This window comes from Halyomorpha halys, unplaced genomic scaffold (genome assembly GCF_000696795.3).
Source record: "Halyomorpha halys isolate HHAL.00 unplaced genomic scaffold, Hhal_1.1 Scaffold374.1, whole genome shotgun sequence".
NCBI classification, from domain to species: Eukaryota; Metazoa; Arthropoda; class Insecta; order Hemiptera; family Pentatomidae; genus Halyomorpha; species Halyomorpha halys.
The window spans coordinates 246,288-265,002 of NW_027112597.1; the positions used below are offsets into that span (position 1 = coordinate 246,288).

The 18,715-nt window shown below is 30.9% G+C and overlaps 1 protein-coding gene across 2 annotated transcripts in view; it reads left to right on the forward strand.

Annotated features, from left to right (window-relative positions):
- LOC106681918 (mediator of RNA polymerase II transcription subunit 15) overlaps positions 1-18,715 on the forward strand; it is a 220,052-nt gene that overhangs the window by 32,438 nt on the left and 168,899 nt on the right. The window lies entirely within an intron of this gene.

The following is an 18,715-nucleotide window of genomic DNA, read 5'->3' on the forward strand; positions in this document are numbered from 1 at the left end:
ATTATGATTTGTTATTTTATATTGTGTTTTTTTTTTTTACCGAATCATCATCGATGGGCAATTTATTTTTGTTAAATATTTTTTTTTTTTCTGACCTCCTAGAAAAAAATAAGAACAACAATTAAATATATACAAATGAATGTATATATGTAGGCAAACTAATACCTCATAAACTAGCGATGGTGGTGTTAAATATATCATATTAATTAGATTTTAAATCTTGCGTTGAAAATTTATGAATTCTAGATGCAGTTTTTACTTTCACATCTACCTAATGGGTCATAAACTGTTGACGATAACATCAAAGCGCATTTAAAAATTTTTGAATGGAATTAAATTATAGTAATATGATATATGTTTACTATAACGTTATAAATTCAATATAATTGATTTTCATTAAAGTTCCAGGTCACTAGGCAGTTATTTCTTAACCGTTTTTCGTTAATCAAGGTTGTTTTAGCAGCTTTATCATGTACATTTACATATTATGTGTTACGCTATAGTTAGCAAATCATTATATTGAAATGACTATGATTACATCAGCATAAAACTGATTAGGATTGCTTCACCTTCTGAACTAAAAGAAATAACATAAATAGTTCAAGACGTAAAACGAATAAAGTTTTTAAAACTTAAAACTATTATTTTTATACAAGTATAAGGCTTTTTCTTCAAACGATTTGGTTTAAAACTATAGTGTTAAAACACTAATTATACCTTTATGGAACTACATTATTTATCTTTATAAACTAAAGAAAATTCGCACATGCGCAAGCATGTGGAAGGGATATTTTGGTTGGCTGGTACAGGATGGTCTGAATTTGTGGGCGACCAGTCGAGTATCGGTTTTTGGGCACAAATGAAAAGGCGTTTTAGCATGCGCTTGCTTGTCTTGCATCCACATGTTTGTGCTCAGTTATTTTTGTTTTAGAACTACTAATAGATATTTATATACATTACAAATATTTAGCTCTCCGTGTTTATATTAATAAAAGAATAAGGAATCAAGGATCATCTCTAGTTTTAGATTGTATATCTTAAAATTCTACCAATTGTTTTAAATATTATATAAAAGTTAGAAATTTATTTTTAATTAGCACGAATATACATTTATCCAATGCAAATTATTGAACTTTGCTTGATGTGTTATCTAGTTTCGTTGCTTTAAATTTTTATCATCTACCACCTATCTACTTTATAGACATTGGGTTTCTTTTCATTTTTCCAGTCTTTATTTCTTCTTTTTTGTAATAAAAATATTGTAAATTGGAGGCAATAGTCGGAAAAAGTCCGACATCCACTATGTATGCCGCTCTAGAACAAACAAAGTGTGTGAATACCGACCTTTGTTACTTTCTTTGCTTATCAAGCATTTATTGGTATCTTGGATCAGCGACAAGTAACACACTTGTGAATCAGTTTACCAGAAGCTACGAGAAACTAATTGACAAATTGGCCGTCGCGTAGACCACTAGTAAGGAATACACCTGATCCGGCGAGAGGCCGGAAGACAAGCAATCAAGACGGCATTGTCTTGCCCCTACTTCACCTACAACTTCCGGTGTTCCCGGTAAGGCTTCGGTTCATCACGTCCTTCGCCCGGTATAACAGTACATACGCTCCTTGTGGGAAATTTGAGGTCCGTTTTGATTTGCTTTCTGGTTTTCCGTTTTCAGAAACAATGAGATTCTCACCAGTTAAGGGATTCCATTGGTGGAAGGCTACTGATATGATTGTTCTCGCTAATGAGGAAATTAGCTAAAGTTGAAAACTGTATTTGGAAGGAAAGTATTACCTTGTTCTAGAAATTTTGGTGTGAGGAAGACGGATAATATCATGCTAGCAAAGAAAATAAAGCCTATATCGAATAATAATCCATAATATTTAAAATTATTCAGAAAGTTAAGTTGCAGTTGAGTTTAATGAAGCTTGATTATTAGAACTTCTTCTATAAGTTAACTTTTATTCTTAATCAGTTTTAATATGGCTATAACGTGCATTTTCGATTGTTGTTTTTTTATTTTTTGGAGCCAGAATGTTTTCTCATGAAACATTTTTAATTTATTTAAAAAATCATTTTACTGACAAATTAGTCTAAAAAATGGTAAATGTTAAGAATATTTAAAGCTTCTCAAACAAAACATCATACAATTCCTTCAACAGATATTATATTTGTAATCTGATCCCACTTGCTAATTCTTCCTTGTGATGAAATACTTTCATTCGATATTTATTGCAGTAACTATCATACAAAACTTTATCCGTTTTATTTTTTAATTAGGAGCAATTAGGTAACAAGTGGCGTAGGCACCCTAACCTTCTTATTTAAAATACGAAAATGATACTATATGTTCGAATTTCTGTCGGGTTTAAAACAAGGCAATTCTTTATCACCTATCTTATTTAATCCAGCTCTAGAATACGTCATGAAAAGTGTGATGAATACCAAAAAGAGTTAAACTTTGGGTGGTAAAATACCGGCACTTGGGTATGCTGATGATTAGGTATTATTGGGTGAGGACAAGAAAACTATAGAACTAAATACAACCGCGTTAATAAACTCCACTAAGGAAATAGGTCTTGAAATAAATAAGGATAAAAGAAAATATATGGTTAGCACTAGAAACATGAGCAATTTCGGTGATACAGCTATAGGGGGAAATACGTTTGAACTGGTTGATAGGTTTAAGTATTTAGGTTCTACGGTAATTAGAAAATAGGAAAATGATTAGGAAATAAAAGCGAGGTTGCTGGCGGGAAATGCTTGTTATTTTTCAATTTTTAAACTGCTTAGCTCGCGCCGTTACAATTTAAAAATTAGAATTTACAAAACTTTTATCCTTCCCACTGTCCTTTATGGATGCGATACGTGGCCTCTTACACTAAAGGATGAACAGCGCCTTAGCGAAAATAAAAAATATTACGTAAAATATTCGGACCGAAAAAGAATAAATTAACCTGAGAATTTAGAAGGCTGCACAACACTGAATTAAGGGAACTGCACCCGGTAAATATAATTCAAGTTATCGCAGTGTATAAGATGGGCGTGTAATGTTATAGGGCTTCTGTCACGAGCGGATTCCTGAAATGTTAGTAAACACTGAGTAAATATCTGAGTGGTAAACCGAAACGTAGATGGGAGGATTGCTTTAAAACTGATTTAGTAAAATTGGATTTAGAGGGGCGTCACTAGAAGGATGTATTTAGAGAGCGATTGGTGCTATTGACATCGATCCTTGGGGTTCGTTAGGCCATTATTATTATTACTATATGTTATGCACAATAATACAATGTTATTCATTATATTACTACATGTAATATAATTTGATTGTTTTGTATAGTATTAAAAAAAAAAACCTACAATTTCTGACTCAATTGTCGAGGTTTACGGCATTTGTCCTCTTTCCAACAGATATTTACTTCCCGGACTTGAAATGAAAATAAAACTAATGTTTTAGTGGGAAACTTTAATTTACAGTCTAAGCAAAATACTGAAATCTGAATAACGGCAATGCCATCATATGTGTTATAAATGATGATTAATATTAATATTTTTTAATAATCCTAGAATTTAAAAAACTTTCTTTGAAATTTTTATTGTAAAGAATTTTATCAAAAAAGTTATAGAGGAAGTTTTAAAAAACTTTCAAGCCATCGTTACAAAATATCGTCCCTCCAACCACCTAACCGAAATCACCAAAACTCATGAAACGGATATAAAAGCACCCCCTCTTTCTTTCAAATACCCTACGTATAATGAAAACGTGAAAAAGTTTATTAATTTTGGGGATAGTTTGATTATGTTCATTTTGTTTATTCTTTTGTTTGTATATATTTTAAGAGAGTTTTTTAATTTTTTATTTATTTTTTTTTTTATTCATTTATTTATTTTATTTTAGTATGTATGAGATCATTCATCACTATTACCTATTGCCCACAACTGTGTGGCAGATTGTAATATCTATCAATAAATAAAAAGTATTATTATTTTTTAAAAAAAATTTGGAGAAACCACGATTAAAATAATTAACCCTGTTCCTAATATTAAAGGTGTTAGTGACGAAACATATGCAAATAACCCGTTTTTCTAAAGGCTGTTAAACGCTCCCCTCTCCGCCCCGAGAGGACCTTAAAGTCTCCCCTTTCCTAACGTGTTTGCTAAATCTACTATTTGCTACGAAATGGACAGTGCTACTGACGGCTGTGCCGTGGAATATACACTGCTCCTTAGTTATTTGCTATTATAAACTTTATTGCTCATAAATTCCACCTGCTTGCCGCCTATTTCGTCCAAAGATTATTTCGAAGCTTGAGCGACATATTTTAAATATTCTCTACAGAAAAGTTGATTCTCTTTAATAGCGGGGGTATGCTATACCGGCGTTTAGCACCCCTGGGCAATTACGTTATGAGCACCTTCTCCCTTACATCCTCTTCCTCTCTCCCCATTATTAAAATTAATTTCTTAAGCGGTTGTAATTACAAACAGTCCATAGTTTATTTTAATTTATGTTTGAGTAGTATTTCAATTAATATTAAACCGCTGACGACTTATCCATAAGTATTGTATTTCTTTTTTAAATTCCACTGGTCACTGTAACATTTTTATTGTTCTGTTACTATGAAAATTCGTATTAAAGAATTGAGGGGCAAAAAACGAATGTTTGGAATAAAACAGTTAAATAAAAAGATAATATACCTGCATACATATTAATGTTATAGAATGGGACGCTTCCGACTTTGCAGTTGTTCCTAGTGACTTTTTAAATTGTTTCTAGTTACTTTGCTTAGCCAGGTCGGGTGGAAATCATTCGCTCCTTAAACTGATTATCAATTTCTCTCATAGTCGATATTTATTGCTTCTGATAAGTTCAAATTGGATCGCAAAGAAACGAACTTCGTAATTTTTTTTTCACGATCCTTCTCCACGATACTGTCAGAAAAACAGAAAATATGATAATTTATATAGTTCAGTATGCACAGATACGAAATTTTAACCAAGGGAGAACCATTCCTGAGTTTTGATCAACAATTATAGCATTTTAAATTTCGTACTATTATCATCATTATATTGTAACGGTTTTATAAAAAAATTATATTTAAGTATTTAAAACCTCTGTATTCTGTACTCCTGAAAAATCGTGAATTTTGAGTTATAGTCTTATTTTTATTATGATTGATATGTCTTCCACGGATGATTTTTATCTCTAATATCTATGCATTGTTCACGAATCTCAATTTACCACAACATTGAAATTTACATCGAATATGTTTTAGTAGTCGAAGCAAAGAATGAAAATAACATAATGAATATTTTAGACTAGTGCAGGTGTAATGTGTAAGATGTCTATTATGAGAGATCTAAAAAAATAGTTGAGTGCTTAAATAGATTCATTCCCTCAAATAGATTTCTCTTTCAGTCCTGTTTTTGACTTGCACGGTGGAACACCCGTGAGATAATAAGATTAATCCGATCCTGAAGACGTGGCAATATCTATGTTAATTTTTGAAATATGATTAGCGATCCCCGCCTTGCTCCAGTATTACGCAACGCCTGAGCAGTGCGAGCTCCTCCAAGATAGTTGGGATCCTATTCCGAGCGATGTGGTGGATGTTGCTAGTTGCGTTACCCATAGCAATTAACTGAGAACGCTTACCTACGTCAGGTCAAGCACCTTCTGTTCGGAGTCAGCTGTCTTCCGAACAAAGAGAGCATTCTCTTGTGGTTTGGGAATCCCTTCCTTATATTTTTTTATTCATTTTGGCTAATTAGGAAGTCGCAGATTCGACTATGGGTCGTGCAGACATGCCTAAACAGGTAAAATTTTATAAAGATCAACTGGGATTGTGCGAACAGCAGAAATAAGTAATTTCCATTTCAATAAAAATCTATGCAATCTATGAGCGTTCGAAATCGAATTATCTTAGTTACTTCTGAGATTATACTAACATTGCTAAAATTATTACACTGACTTGATGACCTATCACACAGGGAAATGGAGATTTTGTGATAAAGGGTTTCAAATTGACATATTAATCATCTTAGCTTTCAAAATAGGAGAAAAATATCAAATTTGCTGAATTGACTCCAATATCTATTTTTAAAATTTTTTTTTATAAGAAGCTATTCATTCATATTCTTAGACTTTACAATTTTTTTAGTTTAAAAAAACATCGCACTATAAGACTTAATTATGAGAAATAGTTGACCGTGGATGACGTACGAGGAGAAGATGGTTGGGGGTGCGTTTCGGCTAGAGTTTCTAGCCTTCTTCAGGGCTAAGAACAGAACAAGATAACAACCACAATAAGTATAGATAATAAAAAGTAAAATATAAATAGAATGACATAAAATGAATAATTTTAAAGAATAGAATTAATAAAATGAAGTTATGAGAGTAGTGGGAAATAAAATTATCTTTCCATATTTCAATTTTTAAATTATTAATAACTAATATGTTCATACTTCTTTGTATTATATAACTTCATTTTTATTTTATTTACTTAATTATGTTATTTTACCCACTTTTTCAATTACCTATGTATACATTTTATTTCCCACTTCTCTCATCACTTCATTTTATTAATTTTATTCTGTAAAATTATTCATTTTATGTCATTATGTTTATATTTTATTTTTTATTTTCTATACTTACTGTAGTTGTTACCTTGTTCTGTTCTTAGCCCTGAAGAAGGCTAGAAACTCTAGCCGAAACGTTGGCACAATTAAATAGGTTACACCAACTTATTTGTCTTTCAATTTGACTGCAGCACCATCCATCTTCTCCTCGTACACTATAAGACTATTATTGTTTCTTTGTTTAGAGTCTGATGAGCAAAAATATTATGTTGTCTTGTAATACATATTAAGTTTTAATTAAAAAAATATAGGTTGGACGACTGTACCCTTAATGAACAAATAGGATATTTAGTGTACCCAATTCGGTGACCTAATTAGTTCACTATCAACAGTAATACGTTCACCATTATAGTAAGTTCACCATTTATAAATCACATTGGCCACTGATGCAAGAGAAATTGAATATTCTCTTACCACGAGATATTAATTAATTGATTAAATTAATTAGTAACTATTATGTAGCAAATCACAATTTCAAACTTCTTTTTTAGTTGCCTATGGAATGATCGAAATACAATATACATCGATTACTTTAGTGTACTAGTGTATCTAAATTTCACTCCAATACCCATGCCAACAAAAAATAATAATTGTTCCTCAATGTGATAATTCTTACCATGAATGAATGAAGCAAAAATTGATATAAATATCTTACAACATCATAATGTGTACGGTGTACCATTTGAACAGTTTAAAATGGTTAATGGTTATCCTGTTTAGCAATTTTAATTCATGATACAATTCTAAATATTTGTTGGTTATTTGATGAATACTTTCAATTATGGATAAATACAACATAGTCATTTTTCACGGACATTACTATGTTTTACTTATAAAAAAGTCTACTTTTGCATTCAAATTTGTATCGGATTTTATTCCTGGTATCATTGGCAATTTTACTCCAAGATATCATATTTGAGGTATATTTTTTATGCAATCTGAGAGTTAAAAAATTGCAGATAAATGAGTTTGATTAGGAAAAAGAAAATTAAGGGAATGTATAATGTAAAAAAGATGATAGGTTTGTCAATCATGATTTATCACTACTCATCTTTATTGTGTATGATTAGATCAATATTGAAAAAAAAAATCAAATCCCTTTTTTAATAATTCAAACAAATAATGATGTAATAGATGTGAATTTGCTGGTTCTATGCCAATAAAACCAGTAATTCGGCTGCACATTTCTTTTAACTAAACTCCATCAAACTGAATTCGGTCAATCATCAAAATCTCAGCTTATGAAATCCTCTCATCTACGTTACGGTCGACAGCTAGGAAATTTACCCGTCCAAGCAGAGCTCAGTGATTCCTGAGGTCCCTCACCTCCGGATTTAAAATAACATCTTTTAGAGTGGATATCTCATGTATAACAAATAAACATAACAGGTAACCTTAAAATACGAAAGGTAAGACCCAGCACGAATTACTTTTTTCTTTTTTCACAGTAGTGCACTTATTAATTCACTTTTATTTCTGTTTTAGCGGGAACGGAAAAAAAAAAATTAGTGATTCCTTCGTTATTTCTACAACAATCCGACAACTTTATATCCACAACAACGTTATATATCCATTTCAGTCTTTGTGAAAACATTTTTTTCACATTAATACCTTACTTTTTTATGTACTTTTCCTTGCGAGCAACTTTTTATTTTTATTTTAGAACTGACAATTTCATTGATGTTGGAATATGTTAAGCCAGAAAACGTTTTCTTAATCTGTTAATAATTTTCAAAAATTACCTCACAAATAATTTTCTGCAATTTCCTCCGAAAATCAAAATCTGTTCTGGACATATATGGAGAATAAGCTGTGTACAGAATACGCTGTATGGTTCCTTTATTTCGTAAACGTTTATTTCGAATTATGGAGCTAGGAGTTCATCTGATACCCATAAATTGAGATTGTTTTTATTTTTATTTTTTCTCCAAATGTATTTTAATTGTGGACCTCATGGTATTGAGTTGGAAAACCCTTCAAACTGTAGGAGGTCTCTCAGCTGGGAGTTTTCTTCTATAATTGATGGAGGGTACGGGTGGCGGTCATAAATGTGCAGAAAATAGCAGAAAAAATTATTCATTTGTGGTTCTTAATAATTTTTTTCTAATATTTTGTGTAACTTTTTTTTAAATGTTACTTGGACTATCTACCTTCAATTAATTACATACCGTCAACTAATAGCCTTCAACATAGTTTTCTTATTATTTTTAAACTGCTCAAACTAATTTTCCACTCATTCGCGCTCGCCACCACCAAAGCTATACTATCATTTCTTGTAGTTTAGGCTGCCGAAGATTGGAGATAAGAAAAGAGAAGTCGTGTTTGAATGTAAAAATATTAAAATGTGTGTTATGAATTCAAGAGAAAACAAATCGCAACAAAACGTAAAGTATAAATAACATTATTAAGTAATTGCTAAATTTGTTGAAAATATATATCACAAGGAGTTTTAGGTGCACTCTATGACTTTCTAATATTTATATAGCAGGTGGTAGTAAATGTGTAGGGTGTATTAACATTTTTTTCTTTATTTTCCATTGACAGTCCTTCTAAATTGAAACCCTATGGTTCCATCCAAAAAAATCATTTACTGTTCATCAAATATTTCGAAGGCACGACTACAATACGCTCCCTTCTGGGCACCACCGGTTGGAAATTAAAACGGACCCTTTCACGTGACAGGCCGAAATAATAATATTTCACACGATGAAATAATACTAAAAAACATTTCATGATAACTAGATGTAAGTGAAATCACATGAGTTGTTTCGTTTATTCAAACATTAAAAACATTATTTTTAAATGAATGAATAGAGGCTCATTTTCAAATGGTAAAAATACTTAGTAAAATCACTAAAGGGCAACTACCATTGAACTGGACAATTTTGGTGACTTTGACGGTATCAGTTTTGAAAATATTAACTGTGCCGTCCGTCATAATTTAAAAACGCTGAGTTTTCAAGTGACTGTTTTTATGTTGAGACTATCTTGAATTTAGAAAGGTTCCTAAACTTCTTTCGACAGATAAATCCAGAGACAGCTTTTACTGGGCCAGAACAGAGTTTGAAACCTACAGACTTATTACCTGATAGAAGATCAGTACTATAAAGATAAGAAGGTGTCGATAGTTTTAGTAGATCCGCTTGACTCCCTGATGAAGTCGAAACGTCGGCATAAATAAATATTTTTTTGTTTATTTATGTCGTTCTTTAATGACCGCAACCCCCGACCATCTTCTCCAATCTATAAAGATAAGGCTTTGAATTACTGATTAAAGAAATATAAACATTAATAAAATCTACGCCTAACATCGTTTCCACTTGATTATTACTTCAGTGTATAAAGATTTGTTTTAAATTTGAAACAAAAAATTAATTTGTTCAATATATATTAATTCGTTTTTATATTTAATATTAATAAAAAAAAATTAACCAGTTCAATGTCAAATGTCATACGTATATTTAATATTTTTATATTATTCTTATATATTTATTAACTTATTATTTATTTATATTAATTTATTAACTTATAATTTATTATATATATATTTATAATTTATTATTCTTTTTTTAATATGAATTATTAATCTCCACAACACGTTATTTTTAAACATATTACTATTATATAGCTTTACTACCAGGCGATTGTATAGTTTCTGTAGTTGCCTGGTTTAAAATCCTGACAAAAGCAGACGGTCCGATAGTAGGAGCCCGTACACCTGCTCTGAAACTAGATACAGCTATTTCCTGTTTTGACAGCAAAAGCCGTGGAAGATGGACCTTTTTTTCCGTGTAATTGCTTCTTCTTAAATGTCCAAAATTTATAATTTCATCTCTGTTTCATAAATGAGTAGTGTAAAATTAACTTGGCATCTACCGTGATTAAAAAATAATTACAATAAGGAATAGAAAATGACTGTAGAAAAAGTAATGTTGACTTCGTAAACATTATTTTATTTAAACAAAATCCTAAAAGGGGACATTAATGTTTCGTGAAAATTTTTCGGCCGAATACCATACTTTTATTACTTAAAGAGTTTTATGATATAGAGTAAATGTTATAGCAAACCGAAAAAAAATGGTAGATTATGGTGAAATAATTTTCAAAGTCATTATTGAAATTAAAATGAAATTTTTTTATGGTATATGTATATGATTTTTGTAGTAGATCACGATCAACATAATACTTGGGTATCACCCGTCTTACTGTTGTCCGTTAAGACTGTTAAATTCCCTTTAAAACAATGACCGTTAAAATTCATCGAGTTGGTACAAAGATATGAGCTTTAAAAAATGATAATGTATAAAAAACGTAACTAACTTCAAAGTTGATGGATTCGGTTAAACAGTCACATAAATCATTTCAGACTTTTTCTTTATGAATTTTTAATCCAGAATTAGAATCTGCCTTCGGAATGATACAATGTGAACAGCACAACTGGAAAATATGTGGCGATTTAAAAGTAGTTGGTATGTTTTTAGGCTTTCATGGCAGGCATGCCAAATATTCATGTTTTTTTGTGCTTGTTGGAGGGTCGAGCTGGAGAACACCAAGAAAAATTAGTCTGTCCGAACTATACTATACATCTTTGGAGGATCCGAAAATAAAAGTAATTTTTCCCTCCATTAGACATCAAATTGGGCCTGATAAAAAATTTCGTCAAAGCCATGGATAAAAACAATTCTGTTTTTAATTATTTACTCACAATTTTCAAAGTATTTCAGATGCAAAATTAAAAGGATAAATTTTTGTCGGTCCACAGATACGTAAACTAATGTCAGATAAGGACTTTGAAAACTTCTATCAACTAAATAAAAAAAGTCTCGGTATTCCTTTCCAATAGTCCTTGTATTCTATATAAATCATTAAGATGATAACTATGAAAAAAATTCAGCTGACTTCTTAAAAAACTATCATGCAATGGGTGTGAACATGTTTAAGATACATTTTCTCCACTCACCCATCGGCATTTTCCCTGACAACTTGGGCACCTTGAGTGACTAACAGATTGAGCGTTTACAACAAGAACAATTTTTGAAGATAGACACAAAGGTTTTTAGGGACTTTTGGTCATTTGGGGACTTCTGTTAGTCTATTTTAAGAGAAACAGATCAAGAAAAGTAAAATCATTTCTATTTTTCTATTATATTCTATGTTTATAAATCATTATTATTCATATATTATGCTATTATTTGTTTAAAGTATTTAGTAATTTTATTTGCTCTACATGTAATCAATAAAGCACACTGTAATCATACAGAAACACACATTTTAGCAAAAGTATGTAAACCGTGTAGACTAGTGTTATAAAATGTTCCGGATTACTATATGCCAGTTCATATATATGCTAAAATGTTTATATATGATGATTATACAAAAATAAAACAAAGTAATCAGTCCTATGCATATAAGTATGCACCTTATATAAGTGTACATATAAAAATAAGTATACAGGGGGACTTTCAGTTCCCCATTTTTCAGATAATCCGAAACTGAACGCACCATATCTACAATCATTACAATATAATTTAAAAACTAAAACTTTCAGAGAGGTATTATTAGGCATATTCATATATTTCTCCGAATTAATCTAATAATTATCCAAATATAGTATATAATAAATCCATTTCTTGACATTTAATTAATAGTGATGTAGGACACCAAATGTGTTGCTCTATCGGTTTTTTTTTTATACATGAAGTGTTATTTTTTATTCTGCTTGCTCCTCACTGTTTTTATTTTATTGCTTCATGGACGTTTTCAATAGCTAAGGATACTTCACCAGATGCATTTTAATCCTGACTCTTTACAACTACTGTTTCTTTATTCAAGCAGCAACCCTAGCTCCCTCATGACCCTGGGTGGGCCTGGTACTAGATCCAACACAGATAGAATCCTAGAAATAGCAGTTTTTTGAGTATTCATATACCATTTTCCATATTATACGTAAATATTTACAAATATGACATTCAAAATAAAGCCAATCATTCAGATTAACTAAATATTCTATGATGTCAAAATAATGATATTTATAATATAACAATATAATAAATTATCATGGCTTATGAAAGTGTCAACTAAGGATGTACGCGTTCTGGTCACTTTCTTCCATATTGAATCGTAGATACGTTTCTAAGATTGAGTCTTCTTCAGTGTAAGCACGATTTTCTTCCCCAGTCTCATTCCAGAAGAGAGAACAGGAGGATGGCGTTGAGCTGTGGTGCCAATATGGTGTTATATGGTAGAGGTCCACCCGCCCAACTATGTAGCCTGGACCTGAGGAAGGCGATCATGTATTCAGAACACGGCGTGGGTACGTGGAGTGGGTACGCTGCTGGCACCGTGGGACAGACCCACCTAGCTGGCACCGTCTCCAGGCTCTGTCTCATATTTTGGTCAAAACGATAATAACAGAATAATCGATAATATACCGAAATTGAGTAAGGAAGTCTGTTTCAGGTAATCTGTTAATACACCGGGTTTCATGAGTCTCTCCACCGCATCTAACTTACGGAATAAAGCTTTTAAGAATGCTGAAGGTAGATTAAATGTTAAAACGCATTCATTTCGGGTAAACTTTAATCCGATGCGTCCTGAAGACGTAAATAGTCCGAATTTGACGAATTTCTATTATTTTTTTTCTAATTTTTGCGAGGAAACGGTGCGGAAAAAACTCAAAATAACAAGAAAATCTCATCACAATAGAGGTATTCTTAACAGAGGCTTCATTATGACAGCCATTTTAGTTCCCTTGCCCAGTCTAGGAAAATCAAATTATGATGACCGATTCTTATGGAAAATTGGATTCTACAAAGATTGCATTTTTTAGGTTTTTTTTAATTTTCCGGATCATTTACGCGCATATAGCCAACAACCATTCCGCTTCCGTTTCTTTTTTGTTTTGTTTTTTGCGATTAAGGCTTAAGGGTGCGTTGGATCAAAAATCTGAAATAAGATTTCGATTAAAAACTGATTTATTACAGAATCAGTAAAAAACCAAAAAGGAAGGTAATCTTTAATTATATAATAATAGAGTATTATGTATTAATACAAGTAATATATATTAGTAAAGTAATAGCGTCTAAATTTGTTGCTTGCTCGGTCTCATTCTATTGGTAAGTCTACAAAATTACTCATTTAAACGCCCAACAACCCAGCTTTTATTGGAAAAATAAATTCATCTAAATATAAAAAAGTGCTTCTTAAATTATTTCATACTTAATAAAAAGTTTGGATAGTGAAAGTGTGTGAAGTTGCCATGACAGCGGCACGTGGGCGCACAAGTTTATTAACTTTAGATTGCATCAGTTTTATTACTAAGATGGTTTCACTGGATATCATTTATAATGTTATCAAGCTTAGTAGCTTCGGGTTATAACTTATCAAATACACATTTGTAGTTATTGGTTATGTTACTATCTACATGCTTCAAACATGAAAATAAAAGCAATTGTTCGTTTTTCTTTCTTTCTTCTTTTTTAATACATTTATGAAATTTAGAGATTTATTAGATTTGTTGTAACATTTGCTAACGTAAAATAAATGAGACTCGAAAGAAACAAATACAACGTTACAACAAACAATAATTTATTTATTTTGTAACAAATTTAAAGTATTTAATGGACGTAGCTCAGTGGTTAAGACACAGTCTTAACGATTTGATGTATATTGGCGGTACCGGTTCGAATTCGGCCTGGGGCATTGACTTTTTTTATTGAGTGGCGATCCCACAAAATGAAAAACTTTGACACCCAACCATGGTTAGGCAGTATAGGACTCCAATGGGAATCTTGCCCGAAAAAAAAGTATTTAATCTTCTATCATGAATATAAGATTGAACTGGTGTAACACTATGGTGTAACACCGGTGAAACCAGGATATCATTTATAACGATCAGATATAACTACGTATCAGTTTACAGCGTCAAATATTTTCGAACCCGTGATTTTGAGAGCCTTTCCAATGTATCTATATATCGATATAGCAACTACGGTTGTGATTACTGATCGGCTAGAATGACTCATTCTGTAACGACCCATCGAATTATTAAAAAAACTGTTTTAGCCACGGCGTTTCAGGCATCTATATGAAAGCTTTTTGAAGAACTCTAATTTTCCGAAGAATTGATGTTTCTTTTACTTTAACCCATGCTTTGAAGATTCATTATCGTCCAATGACTTGTTAGATGTTTAATTTTATTGCTTCCTTCGACAAGCTTTACATTACTTCGAAGTTTTACAATTAATCTGGCGTAGAGTCTTAATTCGAGATCTTGTAGAAAAGATGGATTGCTTAAAAGTAAAGAAATTCCGTGATTTTAAACCCAACACGTACTTCTGAGGTGGTTTAAAATGCGAAGAAGCCGCAATATACTCCCTTACATAAACTAAAGGTCTGCGTCATCGTCTAAATAAAATAATCATGAGAGATAGTTGAGCGTGGATGACTTAAACGAGGAGAAAGGCGGCCCAACACACAAATAAGTTGAAGTAACTTATTTAATCATGCCAACATTTCGGCCAGAACTTTTCTATCTCTAGTCTTCGTCAAGGCTAAGAACAAAACAAAATAACATCCAATGAATACAGAAAATAAAAAAAAAATTAAAAATATCTTGTTCTGTTCTTAGCCCTGATAAAGGCTAGAAATTTTGGCAGAAACGTTGGCACGATTAAATAAGTTACTTAAACTTATTTGTGTTTTATTTTGACCGTACCCCCAACCATCTAAATGAAATAATTTATCAATATTTTGTAGCAATAGTTGATTTTTAAAAAACTCCCATATCACATTTACTTGTTTTCTGTAGTGATTGGTTGTAACGACTATCGGCTATAACCAAATATGCCTGGTATAAATGATGCCAACTGTACTTCCACAAGTAAGGAATACCTCTAACCTTTAGTTTTATTAGTGACTTAACGGTAGCATACGGTTGCTCTGTCATCATGACGTAAATTAATCTTCACGCTCAGACAACCGGTTAACGATTAATGCGAGTTCTAAATGATCACTCTTAGAATTGACAATATGAAAATTCCTGGTACTGAGCTAATATGAAATTAAATATGTATCTGCTTTGGATTAATTAAAAACAAAACATTTAGATGCTTCAGAAGGATTATGAAACAAATGCACGCAACATTTCCTTCAACGCCCATTCTGATCTTTTAAAGTAGAGCATCGGTAAAAAAAAAAAAAAGTGTTTCAAATTAACTGCTACGACCACATCCTTTTATACAAACTTTTTCTTATTATTAATTACTTTATTTGTTGATAAGTACTATTACAATCTGCCACAAACTTGGGCAGTGAGTAATAGTCCTAATTGGACACAATCATACAAAAAATAAAAAAGAGAAATAATAAATAAAATATGTATGCGATATATACAGAGGAATAAATAAATAAAATGAACATAATCAAACAATGTAAATTAAATTATATATAATATTTACAATCTCGACCTTGGATCTATTCTATCCCCCTGCGTTTGAGGGCTAGAGCAGGGCCCTTCGAAATCCCAGCGCAGCCCTCTCATAGCTCATTGGAAAAAACACTGGACATGAGATTAGGTCCAAAGAGGTAGTAAGAAATATAGAGCAATGGTTGTCCTAAAGAGAGGAAAAGAATGTACCAATAATGAATTATATTAAAATGGAAACAGTGTAAAGCAATTCTTTTTGCCAAGCAATGTAGATAATGACATGATTTCCTTTATGAAATTAAAATGTTTACTAATTATGAGGTAGATATAATTGTATGAATTATAAATACACATGGATGAGGATTGGTTATTACAGTGATTTATTATTGTTTATGGGTTATTAAAGTACATGAGTATGGGACAATAGTCCCAAAACTTTGTGCATATTATTAATTTAGAATAAAATAAACTCAATTTGAAAGTTTTTTAACCCCAAAAAATTGTATTGAAATTTACTTACCAGACTTCCTAAAAAGAAAATCCAATAATAAGCAAATAAATAAATAATCAACCATTATTTGCAAGCTACAAATCTTAGAAATTTTTTAATTCAAGTTTTACACCAGTTCAATCTTATATACATAATAAAAGATTAAATACTTCTAAATTTGTTACAAAATATATAAATTATTGTTTTTGGTGACGTATTTGTCTCTTTTGTGTCTCAATTATTTTACGTTAGCAAATTTTATAACAAATTTATGAAATCCCTAAATTTCGCCAATGTATTGAAAAAAAAAAAAAAAAGAAGAATGAATAATGGTCAATTCCTTTTATTTTCATGAGAGTAGCATGTAGATTGTACTATAACCAATAACATAATAAGTGATAAGCCGAAGCAAAATTCTCAGAAATAGATGGTGTAATTATCTTGCAACACTGCCTTTGCAATGTGGATATATAAAAATATCGAAATATTTATAGTTATCCGATAGTTTTATTCTGATTTATCGATTTTATTTAAATATCGGCATTGATATATTATAAATATTAAAGAAATACTGCAATTAATTCATACAAAGCATGTAAAGTGATTTATTTATTCCACCAGTACCAATGAGTACCGAGTGAGCCAGCTTATTACAATAAAAGTAATTAAGAACTAATTAATAATGAAGTAAAAAAATAAAAGTAATCTGTAATTGGACAATGGGATGATTCTGTATGTAGTAGGGAAGCTCTATTAGAGAAAGAAAAACAGAGTAATAAGGCTGAGCTATAACATGCTTGTTATATATTATGTTATGTATATATTGGGGAAGGTCACTAGAATTTTATACTTTGTCTGTTCAATAATATCGTCTCAAGTTCCTATAGAATGACCGTTTCGTATCTATGGACTGAAATGATCTTAGTCAGACAGAGCTGTAGAGAGAGATGTGTAAATATCGATATATATTTATATTTTACATATAGTTTTCAAATATATCGAAATAGTAATTCCATATATTGACAAAAACATCGATATTATATCGGGTTCCCATATTTTTATCTCAAGCTAAATATTGATATTTAAATCGATTTGAAATTGTACAAATATCGATTTTTAATCAATGTGAATTCAAAAACGTGTATTTCAGTTGAACTCAGATTTGAAATGTTTGATGTTCGTAATACTCATAAACTCATCAGTGATTAAATGGCCAAGTGAATTCGACTAGTTATTTTAAATAAATTAATGTAGTGTTGAATAAAATAGGAGCTCCCTCTAAAAATATAACTAACGTTCCATCAAACTTTTCAAGGAATAGGAAAAATCGTCTCACCTTTGACCAAATTAATATATTTACAGTATATAATATATATTACAGTACAGACTTTTTCTTTTCTCATTTATTATTACTTATTTATGTATAAGTATTATTTTTTCATGACGTTTATTTAATCTCAATTTTTTTTCCTTCCCCGTATTGTTTTTGTTTTATGTACATCTCCTCTATTTTTTAACTGTATATTTTACGTATTTTTATATAAAAAATGTTTACTCTTGCCATTGTTTATTCTTATCATTGTATTTTTATTCTTATCATTGTATAATTTTGTATCTTTTTAGCCCTGATGGAGCCCTACAAAGTGGGGCAAAACGTCGGAAAATAAATAGTTGTAAACTATTTTTGTTTCTCCTTTGACCACAACCCTGACCATCTTCCTATATATCAATTTTTATGGTCAACTATATATACATATATATAATATATTTACAGTTTTGGCCCATAGAGCTTCCATTAAGGACTAAGGACTGGTTCATTGCTATCTCGATTAATTGTAACCGTCAGATTAGGTCATAAAGAGGTTTTGTTAAATTTTGCAGTTATATTATACTTTTTATATTATACATTTTTATATTGAAAACCTCTGTAAATATTATCCTTCCCACTGTCCTTTATGGATATGAGACGTGGCCTTTTACACTAAGGGATGAAAAGCGCCTCAACCTCAAGGATTTCAAAAATAAAGTATTACTTAAAATATTCGGACCGAATAAGGATGAATTAACGAGAGAATTTAGAAAGCTACACAAAACTGAATTAAGGGAACTGCATCCGGTAAATATATTTCAAGTTGGGGCGCTTAAGATAGGCATGTAA